Consider the following 21,471-nt stretch of genomic DNA (forward strand, 5'->3'; position numbering starts at 1 on the left):
ATTTATTCAACTATTCAGGGCTAACTGGACCTCAATCAGGTGAAATGGCACTGAATTTAAAATAGAGTTTTTATCTTTGTTTTAAATTGGTAATTTTTATTCATGGTTGTGTGGAGGAGATGACTCAGAAACACTTCCATGAGATCCGTGTAATTTTTAATCTGTTTATAAATTTTGGCAGGTGAACCAGACATAGAAAATGTAATCACAGTCTGAAGGGAAAACTACTTGTAATTATGCAAATGTAGTTACCTCTGAGTTTTACTAAATGGTACAAAATAGTAATGTTATTAGCTAATATTTGTGGAACACATAGGTTTTAGAAAAACTACTTAGGTTACTTTGAAAGATGTAGTATAACAGCTAAACAAATTCCTTTATGGAATGGGTGTTGTTTGTTAGTCACAGGTACTAAATGGATACCTGATATTAACCATCCAAATTGAAGTAAAATTGATATGATCATTAGGGGACTAATGTCCTTATTTATATCATACTTAGAATTTTTTTTATAAATAGTTGAAAACTGAACTTGGATCAAAAGTGACAACTGATTTTTCTTTGAATATAGACTCTAATATAATATACAGTAAGATTTCACAGAGTCATAGTGAGTGAAGGAGGCAAATGAGATCTCCAGTACAGATGTGTATCCACAATGACAGTGCTTGCTTGCAACAGTGGAGATTTGCATGCCACTGATTTTAACTGGCAATCCCCTTGCAGCAATGACTGTTTTTAGGGAGGCAGGTATTGGCAAACAGGTTCTCAGAATGGCATCAACATATCTGGATCCAGCAGACACTGATGAATTTTATACTGACATCTTGTTATTCAGATTCACATATTTATCACTGATAAGGATGGAATAGTCAATAGTCATACTTGTAGATACTACAGCACTGGCAGGAACATAAATATATTGGTCTTGGTCAGAATCTTCTGCTTTATGCGTGATGTACTCAAACCTTCCTGACTTTTCACTGCTATAATCCTGAAATTGGTTCTTTTGTCTTCTGACCATTGCTGAAATACTTGCTGTCAGAAAGAAAAATATATATATATGGCAAAGGGGAAAAGCTTTATGAAGGATGAAACACTTAAGTTGTAAGGCCTAGTGGAAAGACAAACATGAAGCTTTGGTTTGCATTAAGATATGCTTTCTCTCTCTTTTACAGACTTGCAATGTTTTCTTAGTAAAGATAGCACAATATGGTGGATGATCATTCATAATAAACTATGGAACAATCTGAACATAAAAACTGGTTCCACTGTGGGGCAAAATAAGTCTACCCCAGGCTTCACCTTTCTCATCTTTAACATAAGGACAATAATCATGACATACCATTTTTTATGTGCCACTAAAAAAAAAAAAAAAAAAAGATTTTGCAGATAAAATATGCTTCACTGCTTTTCACTTATGATTGATTTTATATTTATTGATTTAGTTGTTTATTAGATATAGACATAATTTTATGCATGCATAAAATAAAAATATAAGATAAATAAATTTGTCAAAGGATCTGTGAAACTTCTCCATTTTCAACATCTGACTTTTCTATATCACTTTTGGATTCAGAATTCATGCGCATCTGTTTTATTCTGCACAATATAGTTCTCTGGATCATCAAAAAGATTGGTGATTCAGTATTTCTTATAATAATACATAAAAAATGGAAAGTTATTAATGCTGGATTTTTTTGCTACCTTTGATATTATATACAACCAATCTACTTTTGAATCCTGTTCTAGGAAAATGGTTTAAAAGTCTTGAATCATCCCATTGCTCTTCCTATATTCATCATCATCCAGACATAAGAAAGTACTCCACTAATGTCCTGAGGTTTCCCTCAGTCTTCTGATACTGAATCTGAAGTTTTTATACTGGCAGTTTTTAATGTTCCTGCTTGTATAGGCAATAACATCTAAACCGGAGTTGTCATCTAGCTAACAAAAATCGTGAGATGTCATGATTGTAAAAAAATAATTCTGGCAGCAAAGACATTAAAATGTAAAACAAAGCTATCTTAGAATTGATGAATTATGGCCGTGCTTATGTCACGTTTTGCATATATGATGAGTGGGTATAAAGTATGTAAGTACTTGTGTCATTTACCTTGCTTTACCAATTATAATATGAATACAGATTTCCATAGATTATGTTACATCCTTATAGAGGAAGGGTTATAAACCATACACCTCTATAGCAATTATATTTTTATTTAAATTGTGTCTCTGATTATTTTTAAAAACATAATTTCAATACAGTTTCAAAGTAAATTGATTTTAGTTATTTATTAGTTTCTAGAGCAACAATGTATCTTCTTAAATGTTTGAAACCATCTAGTAAATTCCAGTTCCTTTTCTTAGATTGAAAGTCACCTGTGAGAGATTTCTCTGTAGGGAATTTACAGCTTGCTAGGTGTTGAAGCAAGTGTGATAATTGATTGAAAGATGGCAATAAATAGGTTAAGACTCAATTTCTTTAATGTAAGTATTGAGAACATCAACTTTTCAACTTATGATGCATTTATTGGGATGAACCCCACTGTAAGTTGAGTATTACTTTCTCACTGTTGTAAAACCATTGAAATTTCTGTAGCTGTCAGGACACTAGAACATCTTGTCTTGTTAGTATTTACCTAAATTTTCTATAGCATGTATTGAGTAATTAGTGCGTACCAATTTCAACACACTTCAGTGAAAACACAGCAGGCATAGATGAATCAGAAAGCAATGTTCGACATCCTGGGATCTGACAATCCTAAATAAGGCTAAGTTTTAGACTCCCTCATTTACTGTAGGAGCAAGACTTAGTAACCCCTCAGCAGCACTAGCTTTGAAACCCACCCAGCCTCCTACAGAGTTGATATTTATGGTTTCTTTGAATAAACATAGAAATTAATCCTCACAGTCTTAACACTTGAGAGAGTTACATTTGTCTTATCGAAGTCCCTCTCTCAGGAAGCCAAGCACCAGGGCTCCCAGATGGTAACAAGAAGCCAAAACTTACAAAATCCCTGCATCTGGACAATGAGACACCAGACTCCTCACCCATCATGATTGTCTAACTAACCACTTGCTTCCTGTTAACCAGTTTGTCTTCCTTACCCTTCTCTAATTCCTGTTTTCCTACACATGGTTACATTTCTTCCCTTCTATATAAATCCCTAATTTTAGTTGGTCAGAGAGATGGATTTGAGACTGATCTCCCATCTCCTCAGCTGCAGCACCCAACGAAAGTCTTCTGCCTTGGCAATACTTGTCTCCGTGATTGGCTTTCTGTGTGGCAAGCAAGACCTAGACTGAACCCCTGCGTTTTGGTAACAGCTTAGCAAGTCTATCCTTCTTTTCCTTCCTAACACACGCATTTCAAGCAGATATCAAAAGAGAGACTTATCTGTATTACTACAACAGCTGTTTGAATTACTCAAAAGAGGAAAGGTGCAGCAACAGCAAAACCAATCAATTCCACAGTCCTTCAGCTCCCTCCCTTTTAGGGGGATGTCTCATTGGTATTAGTATGTGTGGCTTTGCACTAGCACACATTATGTTGAGAAACACTTCTGAAGTTCCAGGCTTACTTGGTTCCAATAAACTGGAATTAATATTTTCTTATTGATCCTGGAGTTATCCCCATGTGGATGTGGTTGGCCCTCTCATTAGGCAAACTTTTTATCCTTTATCATTATATCAGGGCACTCCTGAAAGCACATGCTTTTCTCCCTACTCCAAGAACAAAGTTTGCTTCATTTGGTTTTGTTGCATCCTGACTCAAGACACGAAATCAGTTAATATTCTGAGGATCCCTAATTCCTTTATGCAGAGAATAGTAATAGAGAATAAATTTTATACCATCCCCCTATACTTAATGGAAAGAAGCTTTTAAAAAGCCTAGTGTCCAGAATGGCTTACACAAGAGTACATATCTGCAAATATACTTGAGATGTTTCTTAAGGTTTACACATTTTACTGCTTGTAAATTATGCTACAACTTAAATAAAAAAAAAAAAAACACTATACTGGTTAAGGAGAATTAAAACTTAGTCAAATAATTTTAAGTTCAGGTTGGTATTTTAATTTTAACTAAATTCCTTTTACCTCTCTATGGTATTATTTCCTTTTAATAACTTCAGTGTATCCTATGTTCAGATGCCAACTATGTTTTTGAACTTGAGTATGGTTTCTGAATGTAGAAGTATTTACTTTTACAATTTTTTTTTTTTTTTTATTTTAGATACAGGGTCTCACTCTGTTGCTCAGATTGGAGTGCAGTGGTACAATCATAGCTCACTATAACCTTGAACTCCTTGGCTCAGGCAATCCTCCTGCCTGAGCCTCCCAAAATGCTGGGATTATAGGTCTGAGCCACTGTACATGGCCTATTTTCCTATTTAAAAAATAAAAATACAAATTGACTTTCTGCTCGTGTATCAAGGAATTTGCTTCAAATATGCAAGTCCAGAAAATCTCTTGCCAGCATCATTTGAGCACAACTATGTAAAAAGAAATCTCTCTCAAAAATAAAAATAAAAACTAGGCTTTTTCCCAAGGGAATATTGAAGAATCCCTTAGCATAAAACATTCAGGATCTAATAAAAGCCCAAGAAAAGTAAACAGCTATAAGAAAGAAAACATAGTTAAATATAGCCTTTCTGTATTATTTAAAATCTTTTAATGCTCCTTTCTCTTGGGGACTATTGTCATTATTTATCTTTGATCACAGGCAGATACACTATTCAACTGCAATTTTTCAAAAAGATTTAATAGATACAGATCTTCTCCAACTCAGTACACATACAAGTTCAATGTTTAATTGAAGATACCTGTAAATTCACATAAATTAATATAAAGTTCAAGCATTTTTAAATATTTTACTGAAATTCAAAGTAGAACAGGTTCTGTAGGGTCTATTCTGGTTGAGTCTCATAAAAAAAATGTTATTAATGTGTTAGAATTTTCACACATTTGCAGTTCCAGGTTTGTGCTAAATTTATACATTACATGATAAATTCATAAGTAAATTTTAGACATTTTTGGTGCAATGCACTCCTGCTCCGTAAAATAAAAAGTCACTTTCTTCAGTGATGGATGGAGTTGAATGAACAACTGATTTGTTGAGTGTTGAGTAATAATGTGCGTGAACTAAAGTTTTGCCACAATCCTAATATGCCTACCAGATATTTACTCTTCTCCTTGGACCAGACTGGGCCCAGGGCAATCATTTATTTTTTCCTGTCAGAAGTTGCTTGTGGTTTGGGCCCAAGAAATGTGGCTGCTTGTTATTAATTAGTATCCTGAAGGCTGATAATAATGGAAAGTCTCATTTGCTTTGAATCTCCTAAAAAATCTATGTGAGGCCACCTTCAGGCTTTGTTACCCTCACTCTGAAGTGATAGAGATTCTCTGACATCTTCAAGTGAGGAGAGCAGACACCTGGGCCACAACTTCAGTCTAACAGGGGACAGAGGACCTCCTGCATTTCTTCCATTCACTTACTCTATCTTTTACTTATGTAGATTTTGCTTTTTTTTTTTTTTTTTTTTTTGCATGAGAACCAGGAAATACAGTCAGTTTTATTTCATCAGAGCTTGTTTGTTCCATCTTTCTAAAATATAAAGTCAGTTAGATATTTACTGGGCTATGAAATCAGCAGCATGGGTCTGAGCCCTGACACGAGTTTTGATTTACAAAAACACTGGCTTCTTTTCCAACTTACACTCACATGCCAGAAAAAACACAGAATGTCCAGTTAAGTTTAAATTTTAAGTAAAATGTTATCCATTCCTAATTCAAAATTCAAATTTAACTGAACAGCCTGTAATTTTATCCGCTAATTCTGTCAACCCATCCACACTCAGTGAGCTAGAACCCGACACCTACAAATACTAGACTGATAAGCAAAGCTTTTATTTACAGATATGCCAAAGGTGAACTTGAAGGCATGTTAAATTTTCACTGATTTCAGAAGCAACGAGCAAATTCATGATCTTACGGCTGCTGTAACCAATTAGCACAAACGTGGTGGTGTAAATCTATTATCTTACAGTTCTAGAAGCCAGAAGTCCAAAATCTGAAGTCCAGGTGACTGAAGGCCATGCTCCCTTGGAGGATCTAGAAGAGAATCCTTTTGCTTCTTTCATATTCTGGTGGCTCCTGGCATTCTTTGGCTTATGGTTGCATCACTCCAATCTCTGTCTCCTTGGTCATATTGACTTTTCCTTATCTATATGAACTCGCCTTTTGTCTCCCACTTATAAGGACACCTATAATTACGTTTAGAACCCAGCTAGGAAACTCAGGCTAATATCCCCAGTTCAAAATTCTTAACTGAATCACACCAGTAAAGTCTTTGCCAAATAATGTGACACTCACAAGTTATAGAAGTTAGGATGCTGACATCCTTGCACGACATTATTCAGTCTACCACACTATAATTGTGTAGAATTTTCAAACCTTCTGTGTCAGTCCATTCTTGTGTTGCTATAAATACCTGATACTAGGTAATTTATAAAGAAAAGGGGTTTAATTGGCTCATGGTTCTGCAGGCTGTACAGCAAGCATGGAGCTGTCATCTGCTTCTGGTGAGACTTGGGGAAGCTGATAATCATGGTGGTAGACAACAGGGAGCCAGCATGTGACATGGCAGAAGCAGGAGCAAGAGAGGGAAGAGTCGCCACCCTCTTTTAAACAACCAGAGCTCATGTGAACTAAGAATGAGAACTCACTCATTATAGCTGAGGACAGCACCAAGCCATTCATGGGGGATTCACCATCATGACCCACACATCTCCTACAAGGCCCCACCTCAAACGCTGAGAATCAATCACATTTCAAGATGAGATCTGGAACAGACAAACATTCTAACCAAATCACCTTCATTTGGAAGTGAGAGTTTACCATTTTGCAGAGCCATCCAGCATCTTGCAGTTGTTGTTCAACTGTAGCTCCAAAGATGAGTAGTTTGTGAGTCCAGACCTTCCGGATCAGAGTCTCCATGGGTAAAGTTTGACAATGCAACCAAAGCAAACTCCCCAGTGACATGTGGGCACACTAAATTTGGGAACAAATACATAGTTTGTTTTCTTTCTTTCTTTTCTTTTTTTTGGAGTCTTGCTCTGTCGCCCAGGCTGGAGTGCAGTGGCGCACTCTTGGCTCACTGCAAGCTCCACCTCCTGGGTTCATGCCATTCTGTCACCTCAGCCTCCCAAGTAGCTGGGACTACAGGCATCCGTCACCACTCCCAGCTATTTTTTTTTTTTTTTTTTTTTTTTTAGTAGAGACGAGGTTTCACCATGTTAGCCAGGATGGTCTTGATCTCCTGACCTCGTGATTTGCCCACCTCGGCCTCCCAAAGAGCTGGGATTACACGCATGAGCCGCTGTACCCGGCTGAGAAAAAATACATAATTTTCTAAGAACAGAAATCATGAAATGAGCTGCTTCTGTTCCAATCCGAAATCCACATTCTACATATTTAATCTCAGAAAATTTACATGAACACCATTGGCTTCCATTTTCTTTTCTGTAATAGGATGCTGGTAATTACACCTGGCTTATATAGCTTTTGATAAGATTAAGTGAATTAATTAACATAAAGTGCTTAGCACTGGGCCTAGCTTATAGAAAATGCCCAAGAAATACTAGCTGCTTTATCAGAATTAATAGCATGACTGCTGTTACTGACTATTACTCTGAACTCTAATTGTAGATTAGCAGGGTACAAAAGAAAGCACTCTAACGAGGGTTCATTTAAATGGTCCAAGTTCCTGATAGCTGGTAATGAATGGATAGCATAATAGCATAGCCTGTGAGGCATCTAAATGTTTCCAAGTTATGACCCGTGTATACACATGGCTCACAGTATAGCCGACACAGAAAGGTAGTTTTGAAGTGTAATTTCTATATATAAATGCAGTATTTACACTAAGATTCATCTCCTGATACTAACTTAAAATAAACGTTTGTAATGGTAAAAGGTTTTAAACATAACTTTGAAATAGAAAATGCTTTACATTCACTAGGCTGTGTTGAAAAAAAATCTTCTACATAGTAGAACACATTTCAACACTAAGTTGTGTTGAAAAAAATCTTTTCCGTAGTAGAACACATTGAATTTAGTTAAAAACCAAAAATACATTTATAAAGAACATTTTCTCTATTCTAAAAGTTCAAAAATTGGTGGCAATATAAATTCACATATTTAGCAATGAAATCCCTAAGCTAAAGTATTTTCAAGTATATATCAATTTAGTATAGCATATATGTTAAAGCGTATATTTGGGTTCTTTAAATCGTATTTCATGTATTTAATCAATATATATTCATCAATATATATTCATGTACAGAGCTTTCTAAATCTTTTTCTAAAAATTAGATGTTTTGAAAATAGACCATTACTGTGATTACTGAAAGTTACGTTACATTAGATTGGTTTTATAATGCCACCTAACTCACACAAATACTGGCATTTTGCTGTAGTCCTTTGGGTAATTCAGCTAAACAATGCAAATGAGGCTGTACATTTCATGCTCAGTTACAGGTTTCTCTAGATAAATTTGTAATATGATATATCTCTGGGAAGCTGATGTATCAAGTAGTTTATTCTAAATATATGTATCAAATAATTTACAAAATTTACCAAGTTTACTATGTCAGTTGGCTTTGGCGACCATAACAAAACACCACAGGCTGAGTGGCTAAAACAACAGAAATTTATTTTCTTACAGTTCTTGAGACTGGAAGTCGAAGATCAAGGCAGATGCTGGCAGGGCTGCTTTCTCCTGAGGCCTCTCCCGTTGGCTTGCAGACAGCTGCCAGTGTCCTCGCATGGCCTTCCCTCAGTGCGTGCCCTTCTAGTATCTCATCTCTTCCTCTCCTTGCAAGGACACAAGGTCCTACTGAATTAGGGCCCCAGCCTGTGATTTTTGTTCATCTTATTTATCTACATAAAGGCTCTCTTTCTCAATACAGTCATATTGGGGGTTAGAGTTTTAACAGTTTTGAGACTGATCTCCCGTCTCCTCAGCTGCAGCACCCAACGGAAGTCTTCTGCCTTGGCAATACTTGTCTCCGTGATTGGCTTTCTGTGTGGCAAGCAAGACCTAGACTGAACCCCTGCGTTTTGGTAACAGCTTAGCAAGTCTATCCTTCTTTTCCTTCCTAACACACGCATTTCAAGCAGATATCAAAAGAGAGATTTATCTGTATTACTACAACAGCTGTTTGAATTACTCGAAAGAGGAAAGGTGCAGCAACAGCAAAACCAATCAATTCCACAGTCCTTCAGCTCCCTCCCTTTTAGGGGGATGTCTCATTGGTATTAGTATGTGTGGCTTTGCACTAGCACACATTATGTTGAGAAACACTTCTGAAGTTCCAGGCTTACTTGGTTCCAATAAACTGGAATTAATATTTTCTTATTGATCCTGGAGTTATCCCCATGTGGATGTGGTTGGCCCTCTCATTAGGCAAACTTTTTATCCTTTATCATTATATCAGGGCACTCCTGAAAGCACATGCTTTTCTCCCTACTCCAAGAACAAAGTTTGCTTTATTTGGTTTTGTTGCATCCTGAGAGACAAGCAATGCTCTAAACCATGGCAGGGAAGATTGAGCTGTATCATATGGCATAACCTAACCTATACTGACTAATACAAGAATTGGTAAAGAAGTGGGCACTGAGGTACCAACAATGACAACTACCAAAAAAAAAAAAAAAAAAAAAAAAAACTCCAAAATTAAAAACTAATGTATGTGACAGAGGCAGTCAAGATGCAACTATTGGAGGTGGATGGAGCATTAGTCATGTATGTGTATATAATGGAGAAACATTTGTCAAAGGCATCAGGCATTTGATAACTTTGTAGTACTAAGGAAAATAGATTATTAGCATGTGGTAATTTCCATTGGATATATATAGCAAGGTAGTGTGAGAAAGATACTGATTAAAAATGAACGGAATGGTTTGTAAGCAGAAATGATTGAGGAATAAGAACGGCTATAAATTTGTGGACATGAGTATTTGGAGGAACTAACTGCTTCTCACCTCCAGAGAGCAACACTTAAAATTAAATAACACAGTTTATTAAAACTCTGCATACAGAAATAATTAAATCAATATTTCTTTCAGTCCATTGGTAAACATTTTGGATTGGATTAAAGTGGTGCCCATTAATCCTAAGAATTGAACAAAATGGATCAAGTATAAGAGAGTAAGGGTGTAGCACTTCAACAATGGCAAAGAAGTCACAGGTAAGTTGAAAGGAAGATGAGGGGAGAGGAGAGACACAGAAGCAAAGCGTAATGATTAAATTTTAGTGTTCATTTGGCTAGGCTATAGTGCCCAGTAGTTTGCTCAAACACTAGTCTAGATGTTACTGTAAAGATGTTTTTAGATGTGATTAACATTTAAATCAGCAGACTTTGAGTAAAGCATATTATTCTCTATAGTGTGAGTTGGCCTCGTCTAATCAGTTAAAGGCCTTAAAAGCAAAGACAGATTTCCTGAAGAAGTAACTGTGCCTCAAGACTGCAACATAAAACTACTCCTGAGTTTGCAACCTGCAAAATTCAGACTCAAGACTGAAATATCAACTGGCCCCTGAATTTCCAGCCTCCTGAGACCTGCTTTACAGATTTCAGACTTGCCAGCCCCCATGATCTCATGAGCCAATTAATACTGTGTGTGTGTGTGTGTGTGTGTGTGTGTGTGACACACACATCTCCCTCCTATTGATTCTGCTTTTCTGAAGATTCACAGCTAATATGCAAGGAAATATAGCAAATGCAAGGAGTATGTCTGAAATGTTATTGAGGGAAAGATGCTATTCAAATAATTAAACAGCCTACCAAGTTCTTAAAAATATTATACTGAGAAAGAGATCAAAAAGTAAATTAGAACGTCTGTGGCCCTGTGATACTGGAAAGGATGGCTATGTTTCCAATGTTCTATTGGCAAGAAGCAGACTGAGAAAAAGGCTCTGACCCCAGGAAGAAATGTGAAAACACATTTTATTTGTGGACTAAGACAATGACGATAAATGAATCTCAATTTTAGTTCTAGCATCCCCCTCATCCTTGTAATAAGTAAGAGCTTCACAAACTGAAAATCAATGACTTTTCTTGTATCCATCAGAGAAATGAGGTTGTGGGGCAAACAACCACCTAAATTCTGGGAAACAGTCACATTCACAGAGCCTCGGCTCAAAACTGCTTACTTAGAGCAGAAGCAGCTAGCACTGTAAACTAGTAGAGACACTTGTGGTAATTTTGATGAATTTCTGGGGGCTGAGTATGGTGCTAGATTGCAAGAGAGCTCTTAGAGGCCACAGTCTTAGCTGTACCCCCATACTTCTGAGTGATTTGCCTTAGGTACATCCACCAGATTCTCACAATAAACACACAAATAATCCACTCCCGGATCTGCAATAAAGAGATGAAGAGTAATTATTATAAACAAACCAAGATCCTTCTCCATAGGAAAAGGCATGTTTTCCAGGGAAAATACAAAAAGCAGAGCTTGGAGAGGGTATTTCTCCTACTTCTGTCCCCTCTAGACTTTCTGTCTCACATAAAGAGGAAAACATCATCAATGGGGGTCAGAGCTTTGCAGAAATTTATTGGGAACACTGCAGGTCAGATTCCCAAATCACAGACTCACAGACTCACTCAAACTCTGGTACTTCTATAGAATTCTATAGAATTCTCCCCCTCTTGCTTATCTAATTATGACATTAACAGTCTCCAGTATATGAACTGATGCAATGAAAGCATCTGACCAACCCGCACAACCATTCATGACTTTGTCCCTAAGATTGGGAACATGACAAGGATGTCCACACCACTCCTATTCAACAACATATTGGAAGTCTTAGCTGGTGCAGTAAGATGAGAAAAGGAATTAAAGGTATATGGAAAGGAAGAAATAAAACTCTCTATGTTGGCGGATGACACGACCCTATGCAAAGAAAATCCCAAAAACTTGACAAAACAACTCCTTGGAAGAAAGATTAAAATCATTCTTCGAAATGTAATTTCTATTAGTAATTTAAAAGAGGGATGATAGAAATTATAGTCATAAGTGAACATAGCAAGGTCACAGGATATAAGATTGATGTGGAAAAGTTAATTGTGTTCCTATATACCAGTAATAAACTGGAATTTGAAATATTAAAAATGTACCATTTACAATATGACCCCTATAAATGAAGTAATTGGGTATAAATTAACAAAAATGTACAGGATCTATTGTGGAAAGCTAAAAAAAAACTCTAATGAATCCAACAAAAGTCAAATTAAGAAAATATGATGAGAATAGTTTTGTGCCTCTGAAGTCTTCTTATCAAAACCCATAAGCCCCTTCTAATCATGATAAAAACATCAGAAATATAACAATTGACGGAAATTCTGAAAAATACCAGATCGGTCCCGCTCAAAATTGCCAAGGTCATCAAAAACAAGGAAATTCTGAGAAACTGTCACAGTGAAGAAATAGGAAGACGTAATGACTAGATATAATGTGGTATGCTAAATGGGACTATGGAACAGAAAATGGATGCTAGGTAAAAAGTAAAGGAATACAAATAAAGAATAGACTTTAACTGTTGTATCATTATTGTTTCAGTAATTGTCACAAATGCATCGTACTTACTAAGACATAGTAGGGGAAACTGAGTGTGAAGTTTAAGGGAGCGCTTGGCACTACCTTAATTTTTCTTTATATCTAAAATGTTTTCTTAAAAACTGAACAACCTGCCAGATGGCAAAGGCAAGTGCATGGATAATAATACACACTGCCATGAGTGTCAGGAGCATCAGAACCTAATCAAGAAAGGTCTGAAAACCTCAGGGTAAGAGATTCTTGTGTTCTGGTTCAGCATTGTTGCAGAGCAATAACTGTTGCATATCTCACATTCTTCCTCATTCCCACAGGAAATGATTTCTGTAATTAACTATCTCTATTACAACTTGTACATTGGATGTATATATGAGCATGCAGTAACTTGCTGTTTGATTTATGTGCTTGCAGATCAAGAAGAGTCACACTTCCCTGTTAATAGGGGTGCATCACTGAGAGATGATGGACCTTGAACTTGATGTTTTAACTGAATGGGACTTACAGGTTGTTCCTTTTGGGACTGGGAAGTTCATTTTGCCTCTGAAAGAAAGAATACATGGCTATTTGTTGGCAAAAGGGTAGACTCTGTCAGTCATTAATACACTTAGTCAACTATTTCCAGCACTCCATCTTCCAGGCTCATTGTAATTGCTGTTCTGGCCCCCCTTGTGTTTGGCTGTGGCCATATGACTACTATTACACAAGGAATTATGAACAGAAAAGATGTGAGTCACCTGGTAGAACATTTAACTGCTTTTCCCTTCTTCACTCTGCTCAAGCAACATTCCAGATAGTACCTGGATCTTGGAGGACAGCGTGCAGTAGAGCTCCTCAGTGAACTAGCAACGAATGTGTTGCATGAACAAGAAATAAACCTTTGTTTTTAAAATCCATTGAAGTTTTGAGAGTTGCTTTCATCAGAGCATAATCTACCTCATCTTGACCTATTTAGGCCTATTTAGTGACTGTGGAAGTGAATATGAGCTTTAGTAGTAAAATCTGAATCTACTCTATCTGGTGAAGTCTACTAAAACTAGAAAATATAACAGTATAAAATGAAATTTAGTTGAACATTCTCTATGTCTGTTCCTGTCAGGAAGTTCAGATTTTAAAAGAAAAAAAACACATGCTAGGAGTATGGATATATAATCAGCAGATGCCCAGTGGAAAAATACTATTGGAAAATATAATAAAAATAGGCAAATAATAATATTTCTCCAGGACAAGTTAAATCTTACCATTCTCTTTATGCCTTTATCCCACAACTCTTATATACCATCAACTCATGACATTGTCTCCAAACTCAATAGACAAAAAAATAATAATAATATCAGAAGTGGCATTTGTGAGCTATCACCCCAGCATTTATTTGCCTATACAGCTATTTTTCTGTATCCATTCTCAACTCCTGTCTTTCAGCCTCATATTAAAACTTCGAATTTTAACTGGAAATCATTTCTCAATATCAGACATTTAGTTAAAGGAATAATATCATGTTTTTAAATATGTTAGTCTTCACAGTGATTGTAATCATATCGAATTAGATGAGCATATTTTAACTTACCATTGCATTCTAGAATTTCAGAAAGTAAGCAAGACATTTTTGTAATGGCTTTAGAAAACTTTTAGCAAAAATTTGTATGATCATGCCAAGAAACATCTATGGCTGTGTACCCTAAAAGAAGGAACCAAAAAAGAAAGAAAAAAAATGGCAAAACCAAAAATTAAGAACATCGTGTGATAGTATATTTGGATGCATGCTGGAAAAATTCAATAGTGACTGTCTCTCTAACCAATCTCTCTTTGACATCATTTGTTATCTCTTTGCTAAACATGTTCTTGAAATAGAATAGGCCCTACTAACTTGATCTGATTAACAATCACAGGTCAATTGAGAATTGTCTACTTCTCAGCTACATGACTTGTTATTTTTGAGTAGTGATTCATGCCTGACAACAATGGGAACAGGCTCTAAAATTTAGCTCATGACAACTAACAAAGTAAGAGTAATTTTCTAGTTATAACTGATTTAGAAAATATGTGAAATAAACCAGCAAATGCCCTTAGCAACCTAACTAGTTACATCAATATTTCTCATTTATGATGTGTAAAATTCTTCTCCCCAAAACTGCTTTGACCTGACAGTCTATTATCTTCTTGTGAGTTCCTTTATTAACAAGTTAATATACTTTGACATGTGCTCAAGATCAATTTTTCTGAGAAATTTTTCTCTAACAACCCATAACCCACACATTCCATCAAGTGATGATATTGCCTCTAAATTCGAAGAGAATAAAACGAAGTTGTCAAGAGTGAAAATCACTTCACTACCCCCTACTCTTCACTTATCTATAAAGCTGTAATTACCTGTCTTCAAAATTATACCTTCCTGTGGTCTCAAATGAAAAAGTATTCCTTCTATTCTTGGTGTATCCCTGTCCTTGTTTTCTCAGTCCTTTCTTAGGTCAGTGCATATGAAAGGGTGTTATCCTCTAGAACATAGGTTATTTATTCTCATGGTTTACCAGCATCTCTGTATCAGTTCTTCCTATAGCTTCTAAGTATATTATATTCCCTCTCATATGTAAACACCTAATAGGCAAATAAGAAAACACTTATTAAGTCAGCATATCCCTCCAACTCTCACTCTAATTTTTTCCTTCATTTTACATTCTAACTCATCAAAAGAAAATAATTTTTTGAAGTATAGAGTTCATGTAACTCTATACTTATGTCCAGAATGAGGGACATCATCATGGAAAAGTTTTCAGTGACCAGAATAGTAGCTAACAAGCTGGCAGCTTGTCTAAATAAATAAATAAATGCATCAACTTAGAAATTGGAAAAGAGAAAGAAATGAAAAGCATCCAAATTAGAAAGAAGGAAGTAAAATTATCTCTGGTTATGGGTGATATAATTTTTTATATAAAAAACCCTAATAACTTCACACACACACACAAAATTGTTAGAGCTAATAAATTCAGTAAAGTTGCAGCATACAAAATCAACAGTGAAAGATAGTAAGTTATGTTTCTATACACTAACAATAAACTATTCAAAAAAATTAGGAAAACAATCCTGTGTTCAATAACATAAAATACTTAGCAAAACAAAAACAAAAACAAAAACAAAAAGAGTGAAAGAATTCTATACTGAAAACTATAAAACACTGATGAAAGAAGGAAGTTAAAGTAGAAAAAAAGGGAAGACATTCCATCTCTGTGAATTAGAATTATTAATGCTGTTAAATTAATGCTGTTCCTATTACTCAAAGCAATCTACAGATTCAATGTAATCCCTATGAAAATTCCACTGACAGTCTTTACAGAAATTTTAAAAAATGTACAAAATTTATATGTTCCTACAAAAGACCTCAAATTGTTAAAGCAATCTTGAAAAAGAAAAACAAAGCTGAAGGCATAACACTTCCTGATTTCAAAATATATGACAAAGCTACAGTAATAGAAACAGAATGGTACTAGCATGACTATAGATATATAGACCAATGTAACAGAATAGAGAGCCCAGAAGTAATACCAAGCACATATAGTAAATTATAGTTGACAAAGGTGTGAAGAATACACAATGGGGAGAGTATAATCTCTTTAACAAATGGTGTTGGGAAAATCAAATGTCCATTTGCATTCAAAATTGTTGAATTAAGACTTTAAGGTGCTAGGCGTAGTGGCTCATTCCTGTAATCCCAGCACTTTGGGAGGCAGAGGTGAGTGAATCACGAGGTCAGGAGATTGACTAACATGGTGAAACCCCATCTCTACTAAAAATACAAAAATTAGCCAGGCATAGTGGTGGGCACTTGTAGTCCCAGCTACTTGGGAGGCTAAGGCAGGAGAATGGCGTGAACCCAGGAGGCAGAACTTACAGTGAGCTGAGATCGCGCCACTGAACTCCAGCCTGGGTGACAGAGCAAGACTCTGTCTCAAAGGAAAAAAAAAAAAAAAAAAAAAGACGACTTTGAAATATCTTGAATTAGGAGCATTAAACCGCCCTTCAATTCTCAAGATGTATGTGCAAGACAAATTTAAAAACAAACTTCTCCAGGTTTCCCTTTTAATCTGGTGATTTAGTCATGGTAGATTAAATATAGAAAGATGTTAAAATGGGCTTCTTGCTGTATTGGTTTCAACTGGAACTCCCAAGGTTGAAAACGTATAGTGAGTAATACGTTTTCATTTAAAATAACATTTAAAATAAATTTAAAAATAACATTTTTAAAAAGGATGGCCTGCTTAGGCAGAGCATGCTGAGAAATTCTACAGGGGGTTTGACCAGCATCATTCTACCTTCAGAAGCTTCCAGGAAATTAGGACTTCTTGGAACACAGTTGTTTATGTGCTATATTTACTCTTTCTTCATCTACTGATGAAAGAATGTTTTTTATTGTTGTTGTTGTTTTCTTCCCATTGCTCTAAGCTAAAAGGAAGGATCTTGAAAGGAATGCATTGAAAGCTTTAGATGAGTCCTTTAAAGTTTGGGAGACTTTATACAAATGGTCATATTTTCCTAATGCGTAGAAAGTCCAACAGTAAAAGGCAGTGGCTGCATTTACCCTGCTTGGTGAGAGTAAAGAGGGATGCATTGAGAGTGAGTGCCACTTCTGCTCCGAGCAAAGCAAAGATATATGTGTCCTGATGAAGGGGATGCCCTATATCAGGAAGATCAATATGACCTCAACAGAATAGTAGACTCCTTTAATTCCCATGGGCTAAGAAGGAGTCTTGAGATGCCAAGTGAGTTGAGGCATTTCTAGCATCAAAGAATCTGCAGTTGGAGGTTTCCATCAGGAGCTCTCCCTTTTCCCTGCCCATTTTTTCCTAATCTCCTCCCACTTTGGTCTGACCTAGAGGGATCAGGAGAGAAGCAGGAAGGAAGTAGCGAAAAATATGAATCAAGCAAAAGAGAATACATTGACTTTGCACACTCCTAGTGCAGACTTTCAAACTTGACTTTGAGCATACTATAGGAAGACACCAATTTTAAATTTTAAATTGAATTAAGCCATGGAGCTATGTACTGAGTGAGGATTACCATTTTTAATGGTCTGAGGATTTTTAATTACATGAAGTTTAAAAAAAAAAAAAGTTATGGAGTATGCCTGAGATTTTATAAAGAGAAAGAAATATCCAACAAAACAATTTTGAATGTGCAGTGAGAAAAATATAGGTTTTATCTGTTTATACATTCTGAGTCCAGCTTAATTAGTTAAATGTTTTACATTAAGATTTTACAACTCTCACTCATTCAACCAGTATTTACTTAAGTTTTTTTCTATGTTCTAAACACTTATATATATAATATAATGATGAAACATTTATAATACAATGAAACATTTATAATATAATGATGAAAATAATAGACATGAAACTTTAGTAGGGGAAACTGACATTTAACAACATATTTCAATAACTATATAATTGCAACTCTAATATATGTGGTAAAATAAAAGTGTATGCTATTTGAGAGGCATAAATTGAGAGCTAATCTGGACCGGGGACATAAAAAGAATTGAGATCTGAAGAATAAACAGGGTTAGAAAAGAAAGCGTATTCAAAATGAACAATGTGTGTGAAGGTTCTGGTATAGAAAGGAGAATTTTAAGGACTGGAAACACAGCTGGTGTGATGAACAAGGATTTGGCAGTAGATGAAAATTGAAAATTAGGCTGAAAAATATGAGCCAGATCATGCAAAACCTAAAGTATTCAGAAGGTCTTAATCATTCCAGAGATCTTAAAGGTTTTGATTTGGTGAAATACATGGATGAATTTGCCTTTTTAAACGACTGCTTAGTCTGCAGCACAGCTAACTGTTAGGAACTGAACAAGGATAGAAACATATAAAGGAGGGTTTCATTTGCAACAGAGGCCACTGTAGACCAGACAGGGGAGTACAGTGAGGATGGAGAGAAAGGAATGAGAGACATTGTTGACATAAAATTGGCAGGATTTGATGAGAGATGAGATACAGAGATGAGACGGGATAACAGGAGACTTCTGTCATGGGTGCAGCAGAAGGTGTTTCCGAGATAGAAAACCCTAGAAAAGGGACACATTTAGAGCTGAAGTCTGGAGAAAGCAGGAACAAAGTTTAGTTTTGCCATAAAAAACTTGAGGTGCCTGTGAGACATCCAAGTGATAGTAGACACAAAGAATTGGAGCTCAGTGACTTCCTGGGATAAAGAGATAAATTTGGTGATCATTGGCATTAGATGGGGTCATATTTAACTCTAAAATGAATGACATAACATAGGAACAAATATGGCAAGGAAACAAAAATGTGGTCTAGGAAGAAGGTTCAAAGCAGAGCAAGAAGAACCTAGAGACAGTGATCTAGAAAGGAGAAGAAACTTAGTATAGTTACTTTGGGAGGCTAAGACGAGTGAATTGCTTGAGGTCAGGAGTTTGAGACCAGCCTGGCCAACATGGTGAAACCCTGTCTCTACTGAAAAAAAAAAAAACCATCTGGGTGTGGTGGCAGGTGCCTGTAATCCTAGCTACTTTAGAGGCTGAGGCAGGAGAATTGCTTGAACCCAGGAGGCAAAAGTTGCAGTGAGCCTGGACTCAACCACTGCACTCCAGCATGGGCCATAGAATAAGACCCTGTCAAACAACAACAACAACAACAACAAACAACAACAACAACAAAAAGAAAGATAAAAGAAAGTCAGCATAGTGATGTATCACAAAGCCATGAGAAAGGAATGTTTCATGATGCAGGATTCAACTGTGAAGTCAAACTGACAGGTGTGTCTCATAAGGACTTTGATGAGAATCACATAAGTAATTTTCATGGAGTTAGGGTGGCAAGACCAAGATTAGAATGGGCCCAACAGAGACTGGAATGTGAAGAAGTAAAGAGAGTACATGGAGCTACGCACAAGAAAAGTGATCACAATTTTCCCTAGAGAGTCCTTAGTTATGTCTGCTTTTCAGTCATAATTATAAATAGTTTTCACTTTCATAGTCAAAAATGGGGATTATATAGTCACCTTATGATAGGAGGTAGGAGTTGAGATATAAATGATGTAATTATTATAGTGGCAGGTAAGAATCTATGGTTGTCCAGGAAATAATACATCAGCAAATTACAAATATTAACACATGTGCCTTTCCAGATAGTTGAAATTTTCCCGAGAATTTTAATCGCTACCATATTTTGTTATGTCATAATTATGTGATACATCCTGAAACGTATGAAGTATTATGCCTTTAAGCTAAAATAGAGTGAATGTGACTTAATTTCTCTGGATCATTAGCTTATCAAAATATGATTTATATCGTAATACCCCTGAAGGGATACCCTTGAAATTTGTAAGAGTATTCGTCATTCACTAAATTGTATGTGTGTGTATTTGGTTATACTTGTGTGTGAATAATGGGATGAAAGTGTGTATGGATGGCTGATGCAAGAGAGAAGATATCGGAGGGGGACAGGAATGTGGTGCAGAGGATGGGAATGCTCAGGGAGTGTGGGGGAGCAGGATGATTTCAAGGAGGATAAGACAGAGGAGAGGGTGAATGTACTATTTCCATGCATGTTGTGATGTAGGGTAGTATATATATTATAATTAGGTATTCTGTATGTGCTGTAATTGAGATTCATGTGTGTGTGTGTGTGTGTGTGTGTTAGAAAGAGTTTGTATGCACTGAGATGGGTGTCTATAGTTGTATGTGCAGTGTGAGTACATTTGTATCCATGTAGAAATATGAGAGTTAGTACATGCATGAAATGTGTATTTGTCTTTCTTACTGTCTTTTCTTTCAAGCTTTTAACTTCTCATTGTGACCAATATACTTAAATGAGATACCTCTTCTGTATTCTTATAATTTCCTATTTCTAATCTGGTATAGGACATAAAATCAAATACCCATGTATATGAAATTTATATATACAAGAAGGACACCACCCTCTGAACAGTGACTTGAATGGCACACCTACTGGCGAACAATGTAAGTGGTAACTAAAACCAGATGTGACAAAGAATTGGTGACTCGGGGACTTTCGTTTGTGTATGTAAAACTCTCAGCTTAATAAGGGAAAAAGTATCTGCAACACTTTGCTAGAGAAAGCACAAACAAAATGGACATCATTATAAATTCATGTCCCCAGAGATAATATTCTTTAGGGGAATTCTGAAAAACTCTCACAACACATTTAGATAACTGCAAAAGTGGTGTGGCAAAAGAAGACCCACATTATAAATAGTGCTGTTTTTTTGCTGTGTATAACATATAACAGCTGTGTCTTCAGGTTTAGAACAGAATTTAAGCTGTATTTTTTTTCCAACTTTTACCAAAATATTTGCCTTCAAGAAGGTTTTCCTGACTGACATTTCCTGACTGGCTAATAGCCAATCTTCCCTTTTCTCTCTTCTTAGAATAATTTACATCTCCTCCTAGAGCACCATTACTGACATTAAGGGAATGGGTGGCTGCAACTTCTGGAGTTTTATTATGAGGTTCATAATAAAACCAGATTGAAAATATACATGTGATGATATGAACGATTTAAGAGCATAGGTAAAAATAAAGTGAGATTGCAGGATCAATATGAAAATTTTTGACCATGGAGAATTTCTTCTTGCCTAAATAGACAAAAGGATGAAAATTAATCATCTTGAGTGGAGCCTCACAAGGCATGAAAGAGCCAACTGGAACAACTTAAGCTGAAGTTGCAAGTTCGGGCAGAGAAATTGTCTGATTCAGGGACCTTGGCCCAATCCATTTTATCTGCCAGTTGAGAAAAGATTTGCAGTAACAAAATCACATTAGGGAATAGAGAACAAAGCACCAAAGGAGAACAAACAAGAAACTTGGATCCCACACCAAAGGCA

Source organism: Rhinopithecus roxellana, chromosome 21 (assembly GCF_007565055.1).
Source record: "Rhinopithecus roxellana isolate Shanxi Qingling chromosome 21, ASM756505v1, whole genome shotgun sequence".
NCBI lineage: Eukaryota > Metazoa > Chordata > Mammalia > Primates > Cercopithecidae > Rhinopithecus > Rhinopithecus roxellana.